Source organism: Haliaeetus leucocephalus, unplaced genomic scaffold (genome assembly GCF_000737465.1).
Source record: "Haliaeetus leucocephalus isolate CR32 unplaced genomic scaffold, Haliaeetus_leucocephalus-4.0 Scaffold220, whole genome shotgun sequence".
Lineage (NCBI taxonomy): Eukaryota > Metazoa > Chordata > Aves > Accipitriformes > Accipitridae > Haliaeetus > Haliaeetus leucocephalus.
Genome location: NW_010972656.1, coordinates 513,641 through 538,339, shown reverse-complemented (window position 1 = coordinate 538,339; position 24,699 = coordinate 513,641).

The window sequence follows — 24,699 nt, the reverse complement described above, 5'->3', positions numbered from 1 at the left end:
GTGTGGTGAGGCGGGGGCGGGTCGCGGCGGCCCGGTCAGCGCGAAGGGCGGCCGGCAGCCGGGCTTTTTAAAAGCCGGCGTGCGCCCTGCGGCTTTTACTTGCTCCCCCGCGCACGATAGGGTCCCGCCGGCCCCCTGGCTGCTCGGTCTAGCGGTCGCCGGTATCCCCCCGGTGTGGGGAGGCGGTGGCCGGGCCTGTGCCGCCTTCGGTCTGCGTGCCCAGCCCGTCTTTTCCTCTTGGGACTAGTATCTCTGGGTTTGTTGGTCACTCATTCTTGCCTGTAAGCGTACCCGCAACCAGCAGCGCTTCCTTAGAGAAGCCTTCGCTGTTCGACAGCGGTTTAACCGAGTAGCGGTTACTGCCGACGTATGCGTGCGTGCCGTCAGAGTGTTCCCATCTTTATTTAAGGCTGCTTATCCCTCATTTTGACCCAGTTGAGCTCCAGCTTCCCAACGCTCAGATTTTGTTAGTCTACCTTGCGTTTTCGTACCAGTAGTATGTTGCCAGCATGAGGAAAAAAAAGAGTTCTGCCATTTCCAAGGACCAAATATCATCTGTTGAGAACTAGGTCACAAGAAAGGTCAGAAAATTGAATTTAAACCATCATCAGGCAAACCGGAAACAAAACTCCACTTCCTTAGTCAAATAAAATCCCTTATGCCCAGCTCACTGGTCACATAATCTGGGTGCGCTGGCAAAGCCCTCCCCTTGGTTCTCTGTTTCTCAATACAAACAACTTCATGCTATGTGGTTGACTAATACCTGTAATTCAGCATCAGGAAAATGAGCCTAATTAATCCCTGGTAATATTTGCTGTGTAACAGATGCAGAATCCGACCTGGACTTTAGGTTGCCAACAGATGCTGTTAAGGGTAACAAAGACGACCCACAAACCCTACAGGGACAGCTGTAAGATGCTATAGCTGTCAAAAAGCAAAACATGAAACCACAAAATTCGGAGTTAAAGTAAAAACTGAGTCTTATGTTTATAAAATATTTCAAATTTTCAGTTAAACTGCTCAGATAACTTTAACTTTGCTCCTCCGTGCTGCTCCAGTTTGCTCTTTGCTTCTCACAGATTTAAAGTCCGGTTCTAGAAATCACTGTGCACCAAAAAAACCTGCTGAGACATTACATTCCAGTATAAATTGTGTTGATCGAGGGCTTTTTTCTGAGAACTTTACAAAGGCCAGAGACTGTTGCCACCAATATCTTAATTACCCAAATTGTCTTGGAATGATATCTAAATTAACTTTTTTTTCAAAAGGACTTTGTGGTTAATATCCATCAAAAAAATAACCTTGAAGAAGGTGCTGCATTATGTAGCTTGTATACCAGTGGAGCTTAAAGCTTTGCCTTTTGTGATCTGTACCAGGAACGTTTTAATTTTCTTAAGCTCACTAGTACAAACTCTCTTTTTTTTAATTATTTTTGCTAGCACTGTTCATGGTGTCTTCTGAAGCCAGAATGGGAAAGGAGACCACTCAGGAGCCCAACCAAAACTCTGAAAGTAAGGGGAAGGACTGAAATCAAGATGCCAGAGACACATATATGGAAAGGGGTGAAGTGAGACCTTATCTGGAGAGAGGATCATGTGGAGAATGGAGGAAGAAAGAAAGTTTGGAGGTGTCAGAAGCTGCAAAGGTGCTCAGATACGTCAGGGTGTATGAGAAAGAGAATAAAGGGGGAAAAATGGAGAAAGGCAGGTGGTATGGCAGCCTCATGGGCCGTACAATGGAGTAGGAAAAGCAGGGGTGACAAGAGGAGCGGTTGCCATGAATAGCAGAGAATCAAATGGGAAAGAGCTGGAATGGTCACCTGAAAAGCTGAAAACCTACAGATGGCTTGCAGGCACATGAAGACACAGGGAATGCAGAGACCATGAGCAGCTGCAGATTAGCGGGATCCGGGGCTCCTGTGAGCTAGGAGATTGAAGGTCTGAGCAGGTTTTCAGTGCTTTATCCTTTGTTTACATAGCATTGTGGATGGGAGAGGAGGCAGTGCCCGCTGCTTGGGATGAGAAGACAGTCTTCCTGACAGTCCGGGAGCGTCTGCCTAGCAGCCCAGTCACAGTGATTGCTGCGTAGATGAGGCAGTTTCTCCAAAAAAGCCACAGAAAGGTCTGAAAATCTACAAACCCAAGAAAAACTAAAACTGATAGTTGGAGCTGTATAGTTGGAGGGAGGATAAGGTACTTCTAGCATAGGAGCTTGGAAATAGTGTTCTTATTTGCATGCAGATGACCAAGTATGCGTACTCCTTATTTAATGAACTCATTTCAAGTAATAGACCTAGCAATCAAAACAAAGTGGTTAAGAGTTAGGATGGTTGGTTGAGTCACTGACTATGCTTATGACCTCAGAGCTATGAATAACTTGAGCTGTGGGGATGATCCTAATTACCACCCTACTATTAGATATGCAATTATGTATACTTATGAGCTAAATTTTGGAACACAGACTGTTCCTCCGTTTTCAGTGAAATCTAACTCCTATATATAAATATATTACTAAGTTGTGACAAAATGAAAAATAAGCGAGTTCTTCAGTGAATAAAATATATCTTAAAATATTTTCTCTGAAAAAAGTAAGAAAAAACCCCAGTCACGTTTCATCTAAAACAAAGATTATTGGCAAACCTGAACAATAATTAGTCTTGCTGTGAAACAGTACAAATAGCAGCAGAAGGTTAACAATGGTGGCATCTCCTTAATGACTCAAAAATCTTAAAGACAGTAAGGCAGAAAGGAAACTTTTTACTAAGAACCCTGGATTCAAGATATCCTGTCAGCCTACAGACATTTTATACCTTATACACAAGATGACTGCTTTCTAGAAGAACATTTGGTAGGAAAGGGAGTCATCCTGCAGGGCTGTCATAAGGGCTGGTGAGGCTCTAGGTGCAACATCTGCCCATTCCTTATGCCACCCACATGAACAAGTCTAACATGCTGGACTTCCTGCTGATGTTCAGAGATATCCACATTGCGTGTACAGTGAATTCAGTCTCCTGGAGAGGTAGGATCCCCACATATCTGCAATAGGTTCAGGGCATCTGACATTGAACGTCATGTGGCTTGGCAGTGTAATTGCATGACTGCTAAATCTAGTGCAAGACGGGCAACAGGAGCCGGGGTGAGATGGCAAGCAGGCCTCCCTTTTCAGTCACAGCTTGCTGTTAGATCAGTTTCACCGTAATATGAAACTGCACCATGAGTCAGGAGCTTCTGAGCACTCATCATGGCTCTGATCTCAACAACACTGGTGGCTGCAAGCAGCTTTTTTAACTGCAAGGTTGGTGTCTGTCAAGTATGAATAGTAGCTAGGTACTTGAGAGCACTGTAAGGTTCAATTAGATAATGTTTACCAAGTATTAATTAAGTATTTTAATTTTCAAAGTGCGGATTAAAAATGCCTGAATGTTGAGTCATCATTCTAGTTGTACACTGTCACATGTCCCAAAGGTTTATTCATCCAATAAACAACAGGGCGCAGGTTTATTTATCCAGAAACCAAGACAGCACAGCATGTGGCCCCAGTGTCTTACTGAAACCTGTTATCATGATGCAATTATTTATTTTGGGGGAGAGAAGCTTTGATTTGAAAGAGCTGTTTTGTCTCCTGCAGATACAATCTGTTGTGATTCAGTTTTGCCTATATAATATATATATATATTTGCTGTGTCAAGGAGCGACATCTGACTGAATGTGACTTTATTACTAATTCTGTATTAGTTTTCCTCTGTTGTAAGAGAAAGATGTTGCAGAGATGGCATTTGGTATTCCGAAAATGTGTTTAGTAATTGCCTTGAAAACAAGGGGCATGCCTAGTTTCAGCCAAGTTACTGACTATTAATAACTGTGACTAAAGGCTGCAGTGCAGCAATGGTGGGGGATCTAGGTAGCTCCTCAGCATTCGTGTGGCAATAATCTGCCTGGGTATTAGGTTGAGAAACTAAAAAGTTTAAGGAGACTCAGGCCTCTGTTGGGATTAAAAGACATGCAGTATGGACTGCAGGGCCAGAAAGTTGATGTCTTAAAAGGCAGGCACATCCACATGAGATAAACTGATAGACCATATCTGCCACTGGAAATTTTCAGGAATACGAAGCATCTCTGTGGTTCAGCATGGGTCAGATTTAGTTTGGCTGGAATACCGTGTATTTCAAAATAGTCTCAGGCTTCTTTGCTACATACATCTGCCTTCTTTACTAAGTAAGTACTCTGTCGCGGTAAGGGGTTCAGCTAGTCCACTGTCATGAGTGTATTTTGTATTTTGTCCTTTTACTCAAAAGCGTAACTGGCAAATCTTTGTACAATGTGTTTCTCTCAGATCTCCATTACATGAATAAACAAAATTGTTTGTTACCAAATACACTATTCTCACTGATGTCTATCTCATTGCACACCCTAAAGGAAGTGAATGTACTAGCCATTGTGAAACGATGGTGGTTAGATTGATATTTGGACAATTGGAAACTTAGCTGTGCATTAGAGTCTCCTTGATGGTTCTTCACTTATGTCTTTCTGAAATTTAGAATTATGTCAGTGAAGTGCTGTAGAGGTCAGGAAGGTTTAAGGTACCTAGACATTCACAGCAACTACCTGGAGGCAATGTATATGCCAACAGCTTATGTTTCACCGGTAAGATATACATAACTTTTCAAAGCCCTAACAGTCTAAAAAGTGAACTTTTCGGGGCTCCGTATCTCTTCCTTCTTTTGCACTGCACAAAATGTTCACAGTAAATGTCCCAGTTTTTAAAGTCAACATAAACTGCATTGTGTTTGGGATGTGTAAGGCTAAATGTTTAAATATGGAGAATCAGACTAAGTTATGCCAAAACCCCTTGAATTTGTGCAATCCTTTATCTATTTTGCTTGTGCAAATGTCTATTTTGCATGCATACATTTGCAATACAAATGCAACTTGAGTGTGTTCATATGAAAATGTGGCATTATGTAGGAATTTATATGCAATGATACATGCTATTTTCAGGGGGAAAAGTGTAATGGTGATCATCCCTTCAAGTACAGACTGCTCTTAAAACAAGAAAAGCCGTGCCTGTATGAAGAGCTTCCTTTGATGAATGATATATTTGATAAAATTCAGATACCTGCTGAGGAAATAGCCTGTTTATAGAAATAGAGTTATACATCAGCCCGGCTATCTGACAGAAAGTAATAAAAGCAGATTGCCTGCAAGGTCATCTGTGACTCAGAAATTAGACAGAATATGGACTGTGGAAGTCAACTGTGAGGCTATGGCAGAGAACAATGCATACTTCATTGAATCTGCCCCAAAAGGTGTCTCAAATATCACACCTTTCTCAAGGAAGAAAAGATTCAGTAGGTGAAAAAAATATTAAGCATTGTACTTCACTGCATATTATGTGCAACTGACTTAGCAGTTTTTCACTACATGATATTTCTAAAATTGTAGTGAAATGTTCAGTAGTTGCACATGCATCTACATAGATATATATTCTAATTTTTAAAAATATGACAGCATACCTCATTAGGAAAAGTAGCAGGTTTAGCTTAAGTTTAGACTGCTGTTTCTTTTATCAGTTTTTAATGAGACACTAGGCAGAACCAGTACTGAAATCCTTACAGCCATTGGCTGACACTTACAATGTCTGCTGCTTAATGAAGGAGTAAATTGTATCATAAATCTCCTATTTTTATTGCCATTTATTCATATAAGGAGTGCAAATCACCTTTCAAACTTAGGGGTTTCTGCTGTCTTCTTCATATATTATCCATGTGTATTGTAAAGGATACTGTAAAAGAATGTAATTTGTCCAAGACCAAATATCGAATATGTTCATGCTGTCAGATCTTCTGGATATATATTTTATGGATGACATTTGAAGGAATAACTGAGGACCAAATGCACATTATCATTAAAAACAAATCCAAAAATACCTGGGGAATCGAAAAAAAAAGTAGGAAGTTAACTTTCACAGAACAAAAAGTTTATCCCTGAGAGATATGACCATTGCTTGATTGGTGTGTACCTTAAAAGAGGTGCTTCACCTTATTAGAGCCTGGGGCTTTGCCAGTATTAAAAGATGTATACATCCTGTGAGGAATCGGGCATCTCCGTGTACCTTTTCTAGTTGTTACCTTACATTTATAACACTTTTTTCACTAACCCAGCATTTTGGCTTGTATGAAATCCTTTGCCCTGAGCTAACAAAACAAAATGTTTCAGTATATGCCTGATAATGTGGCACAAAAGAAGTCTCATTGGTTTCAGTGGGACTACTGTAATCCTCAACTGGTCATCACTGCCTGGGACTTTTCTGCTCTACTGACATGTGCAGACCCCTCCTAAGTGAAGTAATCCACTGTGTTTTGCATCTTGGTTTGTGTCGCGTTTTGCCTTGCGTTTGCTACAGCATATAGGATCTATGCACCATTTTTGAACTCTGAGGTCTTGGTGCTTTTCTTCTCTCAGTTTTTTTGGGGGGCGTTGTTGTTTGGGTTTTTTTATACCATACATAGAGTCTAACTTTTCTCTTACTTCCATAGTGCTGTCATTACCGCTGGTCAGGCTTCATACATTTCACGGACTGTATGATTTCCTTTGTTCTAATTATTTGCCAAAGACGAAGCATTGGTTTTCCCAGGGTCTGAGAATTTTGTCCCAGGTCATAACCATGATTTTTCTTTCTCCACTGAAGCCATCAAAAATCCAAGATGGGTTTGTCAGTTGTAAACCAGTCACAAACTTCTCTTTCAGCATCTTTTTTGGGGGCTCTGATTTAAAATATGCGTCTTGGACCTTAAGGCAAATTTCAAATGTCTACAGTTTCACCATTAGCTCCCTTCTGACTCTTGACTCTTTCCTGACGGTTAGTTGCTTACAGTTGTGAAGCAAGTCATTGTTTGATTTATTCATGTTTCATTTTTAAAAGAGTGTCAGTGCTGAGAAGGCCCAACTCCATATTTCCTTGGCTATGCTCACAATACTCTGAATTATGCAGTAAACACTCTGTGTCAGAAGTGTCTGACAGAGGTCCCTTTCATCCTCAGTCATCATCTGACTGCATCTAACCTACATTGCATGGTGGAGATACCCGGTGTAGTTCCAGCCTGAGCAGGTATGTCTGCACCCTGCCTCAAATAATAAGCAACACAAACTTTTCATTCATAGGGGCACAGCTGGGCGGCGATGCTGGAGTCTGGTTGCCACCAGTTTAAGTATCTCTGCACTGTGCTTTGTTGTGGGGTAGATAGGTCCTTCATTGCCCAAAGAAAGTCTGTTTGATCGGGTCAGATTGGCTTTCCGAGCCCACCTGCAGTGTCAAAGCATTACATTTCTGAAATCTCAACCTGCTGTCAAATGCAAGTGAAGTCAGCCCTTTTATTCTAATGCTTATGATAAGCAAGAGGAGGGCAGACACATGGTTGTGACCACATACACCTTGTTTCCTTGCAACACTAAGCGAAGGTGTTTGACTTCCAGCTCAAAGAATCGTGAAAAACTACAGAGATCAAACACATTGTGTACACTGAATAAGTTCACCCAGCAGTGAAGTACTGTGGAACAAGGAACACAGTAGCTCTGGACAATAACAAGGGACAGAAAATAAAGAGTATTTTATGCAAACATGCAAGCATGTTTAATGAAACAGAAGTCAGATGCAGACCCAGCATAGATCCTTCAAAATCAGAGACAGCATAAGAAGTGCATTATGTTGGTCTTGTACAGGCATCCTTGAAGATTTCACACTTACGTGAGCAGATCACAAGGAGTAATTTAGCCCTAAGACACAGTGTAGTCACACTGGTAATCAGAACGTACAATTACTTTCTATCTTCTGCCAGAAATGTCAATGCAGTTTAATGATGTTTTTGAAGAGTTTGCACAGCTGCTATTTCATTTACCTATTAGATTGTGGGGTTTTTTTCTTTTTTTTTAATTCAGCTCCAATATTCAAATCCCCAGAAGAATTCTTAGCAACAAACTAATATATCTAATTCAGATTATTTTGGTTTGGAATCTGTGATAGTCTTCCGAAATAAGCCAGCCTGTCCATATTTTGACACTTTGTGTGGTGTTGCATGCACTAATTCAAATGCATAACAGCAAAAGGAATTGTAACCATTTTTTGGTTTGAATAGCTGAATTCTTCAGTAAAAATTTGCATCACCAAGAACATTTTCTGTACCTCAAGCTTACTTAAGATTCATGAAAAAAAAGAACTTTGGGGTATAGAAAAACAATGTAGGGTCAGATGTGTACTCTGAAATGTGAAATTGTGTAAACACATTTTTATTTGGATTCCATTTTAAATTTCAGCACAGATGGAGCCTGTGATAATTCAATAGTGGAGGTATTTTGTCTTCATCTTAAACCAGGATCTGACATGTCCTTCGCTTACAGTAGCTGCTGAGAGGAGCTTAGGTTAATGTGTAAAATAATTGGTTGTATGAACAGTTGGGCAGAGTCTCAGTCAGTTTCAGTTTCAGTATCAGATTTCTTTTAATCAGAGGGGAGTACAGTCTTTTTCTCATGCTCTGTATGCATTGAAACTGCTCGGAAAGAAGATGCTTTGAACAGTGCAGCCTAGCAGCAAATGTTCAATGTTATAAATAACATATGATTAGACAAATATACTAAGCTTATAGAGCTTATTTCTGTTGAATCATGTGTCAGGGTGCACTATGGACTTTTCGGCCCTGATTTCAATGATCTCACTCTTCTTGGAGAGGATGTATTTAAAGTAAAAGTTCATCTCATGCAAAGCATAAATACATCTAGAAAAATAATTATTTTTCTTTACTGAAGACAAAATTCTCTACTACCTATTATCTACAATAAGAAAAAATGAAAACTCATTACTCGTGGCCCAAAACATTTTAAAAAATGAGGCAGATCCAGGCCCATCTTTTTAAAAATTACATGGTGTATACTGACAGCTTGGTATAGAACTTACTTACCCAAATAAAAAGAAGACAGAAACTTTTTTCCTGTAGCTGTTACAGGTGTTTGAGTATCTTCATTTTCCTAGAATGATTTAAAGGCAATGAGGGAATCCCAGAAGCTTTATAGTGTCATAAACTACTGTAGGAAAATTTGGATAAGAGAGAAGAAAATTAATTTTTAGTTTAATGGCTATAAATTGCTTTTGGTTTGTTAATGCTTGTTCAGCTTAATGTAAATCAGACACCTAACAAATACACAGAGCATTCTTTCTGATAAAAAGAATTGCCATTTTGATTTTTCAGCAAAGATCTGGCTCGAAGGTCTCTGGTCCCTCTGGGGGAGGGCTCGAAGGTACTTGCTACCCTCGTTGTCCCCTTAGGCCAGGCACTTTCCAGTCCGGCCGCTCACCGGTCAGAACTTCAGTTCTGACAGAAGGCTTTTCGTCTCGTGTTGTTTCTTGCACTGCTTATTATCACTGTGAGAGTAACAGCTTCCTTAGCTCATGCTCGCTTCCTCAGTTTGCTGCTGGTATTTACCTGCTGTGCATCTGTATTTCTGCCAGTGCTGGAGAAGTATCTTCCTCTCAGAGTAGATCAAGGCAGGTTGGAAGGGATTGCCAAAAAACCTGTGCCTCTGAGGGCAATGTCTGAGTGCAGAGAGCACTCAAATTCTTCTTTCCTACCAGTATTAGGCAGGATCCCTTAAAAAACGAACCATGACCAATGAACATCCTCTCGTCCTGCAACCCACCATGATAAGGGGATGGTTAAGGCAGCTGACATACCCGTGTTCAAGCAGTGCTGCCAAATCAGACATTCCTGCCTGAATGTGCTCCGTTGGGTACTTGCGAGTCCTGCTTTCTACCAATACTCTACAAATACCAGTGCTTTTGAAGGTAAAAGGCCTTTAATGCTTGGTCATTTAAAGTTTGTCTTTGCTACTGTCTCACAGAACCCTTGCAAAAGATTAATTGTGGCCCGCAACTTGCTTGTGAAATAGACATCGCTGTAGACAGTCTAAATGATTCACCAAAGGCCACAAAAATGGTTTTACAGCACCTGGGACTCTCAGAGAATTATGCTTGACATTATCTGGTAAAGCAATTTGGTTTTGTTTATATTGTAATTTCTCTGTATTTCAAAAGTGGATCAGGAGGACAAGAAATTACAGCCTGCACTTTCAAAGTGCTTTATGAGTATCAGCCTTACTAAAAGCCAATAGGGTGCGTGTTCTAAAATGACTTCGATGCTTTTGAAAGTCCTCCTCTGTAAACACCTTAACATTTTTCTTGATGAAGCTCCATCTCACATATCCTCATAAAAATCTGCAAAACCACCTCATTCTCTTTTCGTGACTCTCTGTCAAACTACCTCTTGATGGGATACCTACAGAAGAGCTCCAGTTTGCTTTCTGTGATCGTTCCTTGTTTTACTGGCCTTGATTGTCTTGTTATTACCTCCACGCTCCATCTATTTGTTATCTTCTCTCTTGGCTCCTATTTATATTGGCAGTGTTCAAGAACTGGACTACTCTTTCCATTTTGTGCTTTTACAGCGTGTACTAGGGCATGGCTTGCTTCACAGATAACATTTCCAGCCATAAATAATAATGCGCCAACTTTGCACGGCAGGGAAAAAGGGAGTGAATATTACATGAACGTAGGTGCATCTGATAATATTTAAGTAAGGGAACCCCACCCACACAGGGACTGTTTGCCACCGTGGTGCTAAGAAGAGCTTCAGAATGGTGTGGAGATTACCGAAGTCTTGTTCATAGTTCTGCCTTAGTATGCAGGCTTATGTCTTGACAGTAAGATTGCAGAGGACAAACCATGAAAAGGTGTTTCATTATAGTGGAATAGTGTAGCATTGGAAATAAGTATAAATAGGGATTTTTAAATAAAAGGAGTTGGGATTCATCTGAAAAGAATGAAATGGAACTGATTTTTGCTTCATTTGGATAGTTAAAATAGGAAAAAGATAACCATTATAGTGCCAGTGACACACTTGCTAGCACAATAGAAATAATCAGGATTCCAGTTTAATGAGATATTGTAGAACGTGAGAATATTTTGAAGTGCTAATGAAAAAGAAAAGAAGTGTTATGAGCAGTAGAAAATGGTAATTGTTAGTAACACATTTAAGGAATAGTGACAGTTTCATATGAAAAAAGCACTGTAAGAATGTTGATTAGCTTAACTGGGGCAGGAAAGATTTACGGAAAGAAGGGATTCAAAAGAAGAGTAGCCTTACTCCTGTCCTTGCAAAGCATCGATCAGTATTAATTAAAACTGAGACAGGACAAAGCTTAGAGCATGCATAATAGCACAACTCCTTTTATGTGCAACATAATTCCTTTCGTGTCCACGCAGCCACAAAATATCTTCTGAACGGCATTGACCAGCACAGGTGAGTGCTAGGTGAGCGTAATATTGCAGAACACTTGGAGGAATTACTAATTGCAGAGCACTTTGCATTGTACCTAAGAGGTTGCATGGGTAAAGTGTTCCTATCCCAGCTGTTGGTTTACATTGTCCTCTCTGCATGCTAGGTGACATGGGGCAGGAGCGCACTGCCCACGGGACATGTACGTTCAATTCTCATTTTGTGCAAACACTAGCATAATATTTAAGCCCTCTATACCTCAGTTTTTCACGTGAAACTGAGAATGATGTAATATGACGCTTCTGGCATGGCTTTGTGCATCGTATTTATCTAGATAATGAGACAGTCCTACTGGCAGGAGCTTTCAGTAACTAAAACAACTGGATCCTAGTCTGGGCTGATTGACTGCGATCCAGGTCTCAAACTGCCTGTTACAACCTGCCCTCTGCTCTGAGCGGCTGCTGTGCCTTTCCCAGTTTCAGCTGGATTAAATTAAAGTGTTTCTTACGTGAGCTCTACAATCCCACTTCTGGATCTGGAGCAATAGCAATAACCTGCTTTCTCAACAGGCCCCAAACAAGTATACCAATAACCATAAAACCATCTTTACCTTTCGCGGAGGACAGTAAGAATCCAGCCATCCTGGCTTTAGATGCAAAACAGGGAAACAGCAAGTGATAGATAACCTGAGCTTCTATCTGGGTGTATGTAGTAAGATCTTGCTCACACTAATCACTGGCAAAATTCATACCATCTTCAGGAAGCAGAATTAGATCCACCTTTTCCTTTAATGTCCACAGGCTTCTCCATTAATGTGACAAATTTGTAATTCTGCAGATTCTGGGACTGCACCTTTACTATGAATTTTGTGCCCCTAATTGCTTTCAGCTAAGTAGGAATTCAATTTAATTTCAAAATACTCTACTACCAATTCAAGTTCATGCAATGAAACCTTTTCCTTTTATTTGGTTTTTAATTTACCTTACTTATTTATGATACTGAAAATAGTTTTTAGAAAAACCTTTAACGTAACAAGAAGATTTTTTTATTCAGAACCATCTAATGCCTTTGTCAAATACCTTATCTTGCTTGTCATTAACATAATTAATCTCTTAAAACTGTAATAAATTACCAGATTCATCCTAATCATTATTCTCCAATTTGTCAGCTGAAGTTAGGCCACATTTAATGGTAATGCTATGTAAAATCTGACATGCTGGGAATATATAACATATTTCTGAAGGGCATGATGATAATCAGATTTGTCTAGACATGTAAAACATATTTTTGATGCTGTGAATTCCTCCAATTAATTTCATGAGTTTTTGAGACTCATGATAATTTAACTCAGATGTAGTGCGGGAATTAGAAATTGTAATAGTCACAAAGTTTTTAGGAGAAAAGCCGCTGCCATCTTAAAGTAATAATGTGCCACATCACCACATGTTGTAAATAATTTTAGTGTGTTATTTCCATTATTTCATGTATTCACTAAGCTTTTTACTTAATGCAGGTCCTTGTCTGTCTGAGGAGGAATAAATTTAGACGTTAGCCAATATAGCGTATCAACTTGTTACTTCATGGCATATTTTCTTCCCCTGACACCCATGCAGCTGTGAGCTTTTGCAGTTTGTTACACTTCTCTCATTCCGACGCTGCACGTGCTGGCTGCAGTGGGAACCGGCGCTTACATGCAATCCCTCTCCAATGTGGCTGAGAAGTAGCGGAACAGGCCAGGATATCCATGATTTTCCGTTGCAGGTCTGTTCGGTAGGAAGATAACGTTGTCCAAAACAGCACCGGTAAGCTGGTCACATGTTTTAAAGTTGAAAAATGAGAGTTTTTTAAGCTGTTTTTAAGCAGTTTTTAAGCTGGTCAGTGGTGCGGCCAGCCCTGTGGTCAGATGCCTGCATGTTGCCACCACTTCAAAGCCATGGAAAAAACATGATTTTTCATATCTGTCTCTTCAGTTCCCCTTGCTTTCCCCCAAAGTCCGGTGTACAAGCAGCTGGCAGAAACACGCCTGTGCTGATGAATGTGTTCATCTGAAGCGCTGATGACATTTCATTTGTCAAGCTGAGCCTGTTCCCATCCCAGTTGCAGTTTGCAGTAAGGATTCTCCATACCTCATTTCCCCAGGTGGGAAGAGGTTTGTTCTTCTCCCTTTCTTCCCCTTTGCAGACTGTCCACAGGCAATATAACAACACGTGAGCTAGCACGGGATCCCCGGCTGCGCTTAGCGTGGTCGCGGGGGGCTGAGGGCAGCCTGTCTCCGCTGTCAGCTTCCACAGGAGCAGTGGCTGACTGAGAAAGACGGGCTGTTTCATGGAAAGGACAGCCCCTGCTCCAGTAACACCCCAGCTGGGCTGGTCTCCAGCCCCCCTAGGGTGGTGGGACGGGCCCTGGCTGCCAGACCCTGCCCTGACGGACCCCCAGTGGGTAGCCCCTCTTGCCCCCAGCTCCCATTCCTAAGGGAGCAGCCAGCTCTTGCTGCACTCAAAAAGAGCCACCTGGAGAATAAAGGCTTGGAAATCACGGTGACATTTAAAACACAAATATGCCTCACTGAAAGATATACTCATGTCTTTTTCTTCTGTCAGGAGAAACTTATAACAACCTGGTTATTCAGCTTGACTGTATTAATGTAACTGCTCTTTACTGCTAATAATAATTACAGGGAGAGATTACATAAAGAAAATGAAATTTGTCTTCCTTTTAAAGGTGTGGCTTGGAAAGTTTTGGTGTGGTGTGTGATAGCCAGTTCTAGCTGGGAGCTCTCTGACTTCCCTGAGTGGAATAAGCCCATCGTGGAAGTGTGGTTAAAAATCAGGAGCTAAAAGTGTCACCTAGAAGCCACAGGGGGGGCAACACAGGAATTAACTGGAGAAAGCTCCAAATGGTTTAATCTGCTGGGGGTGACCATAGGAAGGGTTTTCCAGGAGGCTCGTCTGCTTGGCAGGGTCATCATGAGGAGACCTCTGTAGGGGTCTAAATGCCAGCCTGTCAAGCCAGAGTGCATGAGCAGGAAAGACAAGACAGGAGGTGAAGAGGTTCCCACTGTTTTTCCCCAGTTAAAAAGTAAACTGTACGAATGGGGCGATTCATTTCTTGTAGAAAGGTAAACTATCTCCATAGGATAAGGAAGCCGAGAATCTTTTAGGCAAGACTGGAATGATTGTTTCTCAAAGAACAGATGAAAATCCTGAAGAGTGATGGAAAACATAATCGGAGGCTTTGACAGTCTGGGCTTGAGCACTTACAGTGCGCTGTGGGATAAACGAGGCTCCGAGACTCTGTGGACAGTCTCCGAGTATCTGCAAGACAGTTTGTTCTCTGCAAGAATGGAGAAGAGAGGGAGTGTTCCCACTGCATCTGGGGTTTCTCTGCATAGGGTCTAGCTGTACCTCTGCTCAGAAAAGGTGGTAGAAGAACCGGCATAGCCAAAGCTAAGGCACACAACGCGTCTTCCCCTTCCACCCCTGTGTCCACGCATAGGTGTCAGTGCCATTGCACGTGGGGAAAAAAAGCCTTAAAACCTTCACTTGTCAACTGTCTACCTTCAGCAGTACCTTGGTTTGTTCGCCTACCTGGCTGCTTGCTTGTGGGGGGCTGCTAAAAATGGTAGTCCCGTCTCCTCTGACGAATGTTTCAGCACAGAAGGTTTGAAGATTTTTTATTGTGAAGTTAGCATCTGCCAGCTTGAATGTATGGTGCCAAAATAGCAGTTCCCCACATCAGACACCATATGTGAGCCCTATTCTGAGAGTGGGGGTTAGAGGAGGGTGCAAATACTTTTTCCTCAGTTGACAGGAAAACTTGGAGGTTTGAGGTAGCTCCCCAGGGGAGCTGAATATCTTTCCCTGGGGAATACTGGCAGACCTTAGCATCATCATCAAAATCCTTAAAAGTTGTTCCTCCTCTCCCAAGGTTAGTCTGAAATGTGGGACTTAGCAGACCAATGAAAAAGTTTTCCTTGTTTTGTAGGAGGTCCTGAACTGTGATATTCTTCATACTTGCTGGAAGCAGAATCATCTCTGTGGTATAAAAAGAAATTAGGTTCCTTTTCCTTCAATTATATTGTTATAACGCCTTACTCTGGTGTTCACATAGGAATGTATTAGTAATGGGAAGTACAATTATAAAAACTCTTGAGTTGGTGCACGAATAAAGCTGTCAAATAAGACAAAGTGCTAATAAAATCTTGCACAAATTAGGGAATATTACTGTAATAACACTGAATTATTATGAATAGTAATACTGAATTATGAAGAATAAGTCATACATAACAAAAATACAGTAAAACAATAAAAATAATGTAACTATAGTTAAGTGTTACTTAATTAAAGCCCTTTCCCTTAATGTCATTTGATTATGCTTCCATTCCACCAGGGGTCAAATTCATCCCTGGTGTGACTCCAAAAGAGTGCTAACAGCTGGATTTTTGCCTTTGATTAGGGCTACTCAGAAGTTTATGTCACACTGCTTGTGAAGAAGTTCAGAGCACCCTCTTTTGTCGTTTGTGTAAACTGAGCTACAGTTCTTCAGGCTTCTTAACGTCATGTCCCTGCACGTCCCTGCTCCTTGTGCTTCTGTCCTTGAGTATTTTCTAATGATACCCGCACTCCTACAGAAACAGAAGTGTTTGCTTAAACCCAGGCAGCAGAGTCGTCCTGTTATCTAGGGAATACTCGCATCAGCAGATGGGGCTGTACCGTGCAGCAGGAACTCAGTTAGATACACCGGGTACATCCACATTAGCAGAAGCATTACATTAGTACAGATCAGGGGAGCGCGTTTGAAGAAAATCTCCTGCCAGTTGTCCCTGCACACTGTACTGGGGTCAACACCACAGAGCGGAGGGAAGAGCGGTCCTGGGTGATCCTGAAGGGACAGGACCTTTCCACTGGCAGAGCAGAGCGTTACATTAAGGAGCCACTAGCAAGAAAGACTGCTTGCAGAGTGTGCTTGAGACAAAACTGATGAGAGGTTGATCAGAAATCAATAAGCCATTCTTTGTTTAAATACCACCTTTGTCTCCTACTAATCAGCTTGCCGACTATTTCATAACTATGAAATTGAGCATTTTCAGTGCTGCCCCAGGATATATTAGCTACAGTCAGAGGTCTGCATGTGAAGATTACTTTGTTATTAGATGTGTTTTCTGCCTTCTCGCCAAAATAAACAAACCATCACTTGCACTCATTGAATTCATTTCATGTTTGTTTTGGTTACTTGGTAATTTATTCTGTATGACTGCTGGTTGAATGGAATAGCTGTCTGAGTTCATTAGTCGAACAACGAGTAGGCCACCTGGAGCTATCTCCCCTAGCTTGTAAATGTCTTACTAGCATTAAAACTTTATTTCTATCAGTTTTACTAGTCCCTTTCACTATTTTCAGTTCTGTTAGGTCACACTGAAGTCTTCTTTTTTCATACGAGTGTATCTCCAGCTACACAGAATTGCCTTATGGTGTTGAGACCTGATATTATTTTTATTGCTTTAGTAGCTCTCAAAAAGCATGGTGCCCCATACGGCAAGCAGTGGGACTTACACACTACATCCTGTAAGCTCTCTTGTTTTTATTCTGATCTCACAGCAGAACATGTAGAAACAGTATTTCATTTGCCTCCTTCTTTATTGCATATATGCGCTGGACAGATGGATGTTTCAATAATTCTTCTACTATAACTGCAAAATCCTTTCCCTGTTCACTTTGCTGGATGATTGCTCTATTTAGCACATTCTTGAGCTTGGTTCTTCACTTCCAGGCTAATTATTTTACAAGGTGCAATGGCTAATCTAAACTGTTATGTCAAACTGACAACCTAGAAGCCTTTTTTTTCCCTTACAGAAACAGCAAACGACACATTCAACAGAAAAAAAAGAATGTAGAGGACAACTCTCATTCAGCTGTCATTCATATTGCTGTGTAAACCACAAAAATGACAAAGATCAGAGACCAATGAAGTAGCACACTGCGTGTCCCACATCTTTTTGAGTTTTCCTTGACTCTTTCACTTAATTATCTAAGTGCCTCTTTGCCACAGTAACATTTGAGAAATCTATACTTACCCACTTTCAGCTGTAATCTCAGTTATATGGAACACTGCTTCAGCAATGTTTTCTTTTAAAAACAGCTATTCCCTTTTGCTGCCATTCCATATTCTCCCTTGGGCTATACAAGCTTTATGCAAAAAATAACTTAGCATCTTTCAAACAGTGTTTTTTCTCCTCGTTTTCCGAGAGAGGCATTAACTTCTTTCAAGAACTTCTTTCCAGGGACTTCAGGCTGATTAAGATATCTTAATCTTCTCTTTGCTAAAACATTCAGGCTAAATGATGTAGATCTCAGTATTAGCAATGAAAACTTGTTTCCCTGCCAACCAGGTATGTGTCTTGCAGTAGGCTGATCAAAGATGCCGGTATGCAGTCATGAAGTCTGTGTGTCAGCAAAGCCTCAGGTGACTTAAAGCCCTTAAGACTAGGTACTTGAAAAATATATTTTGGAAGAAATTCTGGATGTAAGTGGCAAAGACTATTGCAATGCCACGGTTGTCTAAAGCAACAAAAGCGGTTGTACCCAGTTTTTGCCTCAGTCACTGTTAAAGGGAGACAAAAGAATGGCTCAAGGACTCAAGGAAGGCACAACTTACAGGAAATTCCCCATAGACTAGGGAAAAAACGAGGTTGGACAATCATTGACTCAGGCTGCTCGGGAAGGTTGCAGAATGTCCATCCTTAGACATATTCAATAGTAGACTGGACATGACCCTCAGTAACTTGGTCTAGTTTTGAAGCTGGATCTGACTTTGAAGTTGGTGATGCTTCATGCAGTGGACCAAATGACCTCCAGAGGTCCCTTCTAACCTACATTATTCTGATCCTGTGGTTGTAAAACGTCTATTGAGTTGGGATGAGAAAGGAGAAATTGGGAGGGTGAAGGGGAAAAGATAATGGTAGTTTTGCTGCCTATGCTGCTTACTGTAAACATTTTTCTTATTTTTTTTTTATCCTATCTTGGGCTATTATGAAAAGTTTAAGAAAATGATGCTATGTCCAGATGACTCAGATACACAATGCTTACAGTAGTACAATGGCAGCACATTTCAAAAGAAGTTTTTGTATAAGTATTTGCTCTTCTTAGCATGCATTTTCTTGAATCTCATTGAATTTAGCACCATTAAGAGCTAGATCTGTAGCAGTACAATCTTGAAATGTAGCAGGAATATGCATAAAGATAGACCATTTAGAATCTATCTTCCAAAGAGACTTATATGTAAAACAACATCAAATGTACTAATTAAGATATCTGCTTTTGGCATGGTTGAATCTTTTCTGTGGAAGCAAAACTAGATGGGATTTTCAGTATCTTTGGTATCCAGCTTATCGCTGATGACTATATCCATTCCTATTGATTTTTACATCCATCCATCCATCGATCAGTTGTTTTGTAACTGAATCTGCAAATAGTTTCTGGCTTAAAACTCTAAATTTTGGGACGGAATAGTGCTTTAAATGGAAAGTTGCTGCTCAGAGCAGAAGAGAAAGTCAGAAAGTACTGTGGTGATTACGCTGATTTCTCATGTTTGATTGTCTCCTTTGTTTCTGGGTCTTTGAAAACAGTGCTTAAAATCCTTGGGCAAGGATGGTAGGATGGTGGTCAGTGATCTAAAAATAGCAATGAGAGCATGCGCAGATTTAGCAGTGACAGTGGTGATTCACGATTTATCTGATTCTTCCACTTCAAAAAATATTTTCTTGCGTCTCTGCATGGCATCGTCTTACATCTTCTCTCCAAGATCTGCTGCATTAAAAAATCAGTAGAGCATAAAGTCGTTCCATTTTCAATGTAAGAGGAATCCAGGTTTTTCTGGATTTCTTATTTTTAGGGACTCTGAATGAGATCACTGGCTTATATTGTACATTTGCAACATTTCATTTTCCTTTCTACAATACTTTTATGCTGAAGTAAGAGAGGCTATGTGAAAAGACCTGTAGTAGTAAAAATTGAAATTATTTATGCTCCAATCAGTATTTTTCCTCAGAAATGCTGTGCAAACATAGCAGCCCATTACAGCCTTTCACATACACACAAAGAATATATTGTCATTCAGTGATCAGTGTAAGGGAAACTCGCTGAAGTGACATTTCAGTGTGAATTTATGATTTATTAAAATGTTTGAAATGCTCTGCTAAATCACTTTCGTCTTTCCTTTCCCTTGTGCCTTCACTATCTTATTCATGTATAATTCCTTTCTTCCTTATATGAAAACTCTCTATGCCATACAAACTGTGAAAGCATTACCATCAACGCGGTTACTGCTTCTCTAATCCTGAATGAGGGACGAAGGCATTGAAAGCAATGGGAAATGACTACTGAGAAGTAATTTTAATCTGCTTAATTGAACACAGCCAAACAACAGTTACTGAAATGAAACTCCAGTGTAGTATTTCCAGCCGATATTTATGTTAATGGTTCTGTGTCTGTGTTTATGGTTTAGTGGTTAAACCAGTAAATACCACCATCTCTGTAGAGGCAGTAAAACTGAGCTGTCTTTTGGATTCCTCAGGGTGATGCCCTATTTCCATTACCAGCAGAAGAGTTTCTGGAAGGAAGGTGTGAGACCACTGTGCTGTTGATCTCCCTGTGGGATGTAAAGGATGCTCCAGGGCAAATCCTCCCCAGCCAGTACTCCCAGCTGGGCTGAGCTGGGCTGGACACATGCTGAAGGAAAGGCCCTGAGTGTCACGCAGAAACATTTCTTTCCGTGATTTTGCGCAGGAACTGAGGCTCCATTTTGGTTTGAGTAAGGATATTGGTGGCCGACTCATGGCGAGTCAAAAGCAAGTCAAGAGCTGTCCTGATTATTACATTTTCAAAGTTGAATGGTCGGCTTCTGATCATCCTAAGACCAAATATTGAGGTTTGTGGTCAAAAGTTAAACCCTGATCCCATCAAAGACGGTGAGAGTTCTGCTGAGTATAGGAGGACTGAGATTTTACACGTAATGGTAAATATTTCCTCTCACCTGACTAACCAACTGACAGGAGAGTAAAGGGATTAGGACCTAGGGGTGGGAAGGTTGGCTGTAGCTCTGTAACTTCTTTCATTATCCCCGAGTTTGTTAATTAAGGGAATTCTGGAGGCTAAGAAGCTGTTAAATGAAGAGTTGCTACGACTACTCTCCCTCTGGAGTTCCCTCTTGCTGAAGAGGGCTCCCTCCTCCCTCGCTGCTGAAGATCATTTTAGGAAGGCCCTGCAGTCCTCTACTGTAATTGTTAGCTTATGCAGTGAAGTTCTTACACAGTGTTTTTAGAAGTTATTAAAATGCGTGCATATATAGCCCTGGAGCCCTTATTCCCATCTTTGCATTTACAGGAGCGGCTGTGTTTAATTAACAGCTACGACTGGCACACAGAAAAATAATATCAGAGGTCAATCAGCATACTTTCATCCCGAGTCTGTGTGGAGAAGTAGCCTTTATACCTCATTAAACAAAGTCTCTACTGCAGATATCTCTGCTTGATAACAAATGACAGCCAGAGACGTAAAGTCTCTAACGAGTGACACTCGGGCACTACGAAGCAGCCTGCGCTGCTGCTGACATGAGCTGGGAACGCAGGGCTCTCAGCTCCCTACAGGCGCCGCTCTTTAGTATTTCATTTAACAATATATCAGACTTCTGTCCTTGGATTCCAGAGCACGTGCTCTTACCTGTTACAGCTCTAGAGTCTGACATGAAGAAAACTTGCTTCTGTCACTAAAATTCAGCAGATGTGACTGATCACACTTCAGGAGTGGATTTGTTGCTGAAGTAGGAAGTGGTTTTGTAATCACATTTTCAAGGAACCAAGCTAGAAGTTATTTAACATTGGCGAAGTAGACATTTTTATGGTGGGAAGGAGCTCGTGTTTCTATGGTTCTTGGTGATAACAACCCAAAGATACTGGTTTTGTATATCAGATATAAAAAATGAATTCCCTTTAGCGTATCCCTGCAAGTGAGTGCTGAATAAAATCAAAAGGGAATTTGTGCATTTTTATAAATACATGGATCAGTTGGTATTGTATCTTCCATTAAAAGGAAATTAGATCAGACACTGCTTACATCATCATCTGTTTCTAAGAGCACCAATGACATACTATTTGAATCTCAGTAGGAAAAAGTTCAGTGCACCTGTTTCTCCCAGTTCCGTCAGCTTTCCGTGAAATGTGAGTTGGCCTTCAAAGCCCACGTACGGTCGTGGTGCATAAGAAGATAACCTAGCTAAAGTTTCATAATCCTGTCCAAAGGGTCTGTAATTCGGGTGGCAGGAGAGAAGGGGAGGTAGAGGAGGAGAAATATTTTTAATTTATAAACTCACGCATCTGCTACAAATCTTTTTGAGACAATAAGCTGGGTTGCTGTTGAAATCAGCCGGAGCTGCGCATGTTTCAGAGGCTCTTGTGGATAATTGCCTTGTTGAACCTGTCTTGAGGGCCTCCTTTATGCTACAGAGTAGCTGGGTGCTGATGTATTTAACTTTCAGTGTGTCATTTCAAATGGTTCCTGCTAACTTGGGCCCTGAGGTGATGCTTTATGACAGCGAGGTTCCCAGGTAACAGAACACAAGACAGGGATGGAAAGTTGTAGAGAGAGAATTTTTTTTTTTTTTTTTTTTTAATATAGGGTTCTGGGGTTTCTTTCCTTAAAAAATAGTAAGTGAAGCCCTGTTATTTATCAAATCCAGATACAATGTACCTAGTTACAAAGGGAAAATACCTTGGTCACACTAACCTCTGCTCCAACAAGAAAATCCTGACCCTACATCAGAAGCCTCCAAGCCTTTACCACCTGGCCCAGCAGCAAGACTGTGGTCTGAGACAGGGACTACTTTTTGTTCTGCTGTTGTAAACGTCTAGCAGAATTATGTCGTAATCCTGCAGCAGTTTGCTGTTACCACATGATGTTGATAGAGTGCTCAGTGGCAAATAACACACAGATGGAACAAATCATCTGTGATGCATTTTTTTATCACCACAATCATTTTTGTGTGATGTGGTTAGGTTTTTGTATATGAAGGCTCATTTTTATGACCTTTTGCTTTTTTAAATTTTGTGCCTACTTATTTTTTCCTTATCTCTCATGATCAAACATTGTATTAATATTATATAAACATTTTAAATGATAGTAATTTGGATGATTTTATTACAAATGTAATGTGTAGTTTCCCTTGTTCTTTCTATTTATATGTCGGATGAAGGTCTATAGTAGAAGAGTGATTTACTAAATGTGTCTGAGGATTATACAATGCTTATTAATCAACGTCCCATGTTGTTGTTTTACCAGCAAAATATGAAGTACCGAAATTCAGTATGAGGAAATATATTGAAATTTCCTTAAATCATATGGAACATAGCTATACTAATCATAACAGATGATCGCATAGATGGATGAAATAAGCTGATTTTATCTGCCAGCAGGCGCAACTCAATTAATCAAGAAAGTACATTTGCCATATTTCTATTTCTGCTATCCAGAAATGAAAACCCCAGAAGGAAAAAAACCAAAAAACATATCTAATAAGAAAATGCTTCTTTTTATAGGCATTTTATTTCCCCTTTCAGAAATCTCTGTAATCCTCTTCAGTGGTGTGTGTAGGTGTTTACAAATACTCTGAAGGAGCACCTCCTGGAAGAGCTTCTGGCAGCTGGGAATCGGCTCCGGTGCACACAGCAATGCTATCAGTGCTGTAGGTTTAACTGCAGTACTTCATGCTTTCAGACAGCAATAGTCAAACGACTTGTCAGGATAAACTTTGTATTATGCATTAGCTGTTAGAAAAGCTGGTACTGGAGCGGGAATGCTGTCTCCATACAAATATCCCTTTCTCCCTTTCCTGGCCTTCTCAAAAGGGTGGAGACAGAAATATTTGCACTTTTCTCCACAGATTTCAAGGGGTGAGAGGCTGCAGCAAAAACTCGCTTTTTCTTCTTGTCCTTCTTACATTTTTGAGTGTAGTGAAGACAGTGACTCTAAAAATCCTTAACATAATAATAAATAATAAAATGTGTAATAAATAATATATAATAAACATAATTACCATTATATTAAAATATGTAATAAATAATAAAAGTTTTATGAGGTAGCCTGTAAACCTTCGAGTATTACTGGATCAAATCTATTATTTTTGGACTCTACCAGTAATTCTTAGTCCATGACCTATACAGTCCAGCTTAGCTGCAGTTGCCTACAGAGGCATTTTCCTGCTTCCAATTTAGACAACTAAAACCCTACTGACGGCTTTCCTAGGAACCTTCCTTCACAGAACCAGCTGCTGCCGCCGCTGTGACCACCTTTATGCGACGACTGTAGGATTACAGCACACGCATTACGGATGTGTGCCTACAGCCCCATCTTTTGGAGTTGTACAGTAAGATAAAGTTGTCAACGTTCACTTAGGAAGTGTTAATGGATACATGTAATCCTCGTGAATACAAAGAATAGCTCTGAAGACACAGCTCGAGTGTGACTCATGAATATAGTGACCTGAGGACGTGGAAAGGTGGCTTCAGGTGGTACCAGTCGTCTCTTTCATCGTAACTGGCTTGCCCTACTATGTTAAAGGAAGGGCAGGAACAGGTATGCGTAATGGCCATAATGTGGGACTGTGCAGGGAGAAATGCTTTACAGATTCCGCACAGGGCCCAGAACGACATAATTTTTGCTCTGGAAACACTTCAAGTACAACATGGAGATATTCTGAGAAAGGCTTTGCTTGCAGGCTGCTGAGGCAGAATTGGTGGGCTGAGGGCTGGTAATGGAAGAGATAGCTGGAATAATATGAAACCCTAAAGTACAGTAACAGGATGTATTTTCTAATGTAAAAATTTTATGATGGCTGTTTCTTGGAGTAGGATGAAATCCCGACTGAATTGCAATTGGCAGTTTGTTACAGCAGCTCGTCCTGAATTTCTCATAAACTGAGACAGGGTTGTTTTGGTTGAGGGTAAACAGTCCCCCAAAGGGAAGAATGGTACTAACACGCCCCTAGCTCTAAATCAGAAAGAATTGCCCGTTGTCCTTCTTTAACTGGAATTTTATTCTAATATCATTCCCTCCTTCTGACTTCCATCTTTTTTCTCCAGATAATTTTAAAGCAGCACGTGTACTCAAAGCTAATAAAAAATGTTTTACTGAAACAGCTTTTATAAAGAAACAAATTTCTGTCTGGTAGTTCTTCTCCCCTCTGCATTGTATCTTTGAAGAAACTTTATTTTAAAGTGAGGAGAATTATTTTGGAAAACATTTAAGTGTCTTGTTGAACAGCTGCAGAATGAAGTGTCTTGGGTTTTGCTCTTATTTAAAATGTCTTTGCATAAATTAACAGAATGGAAA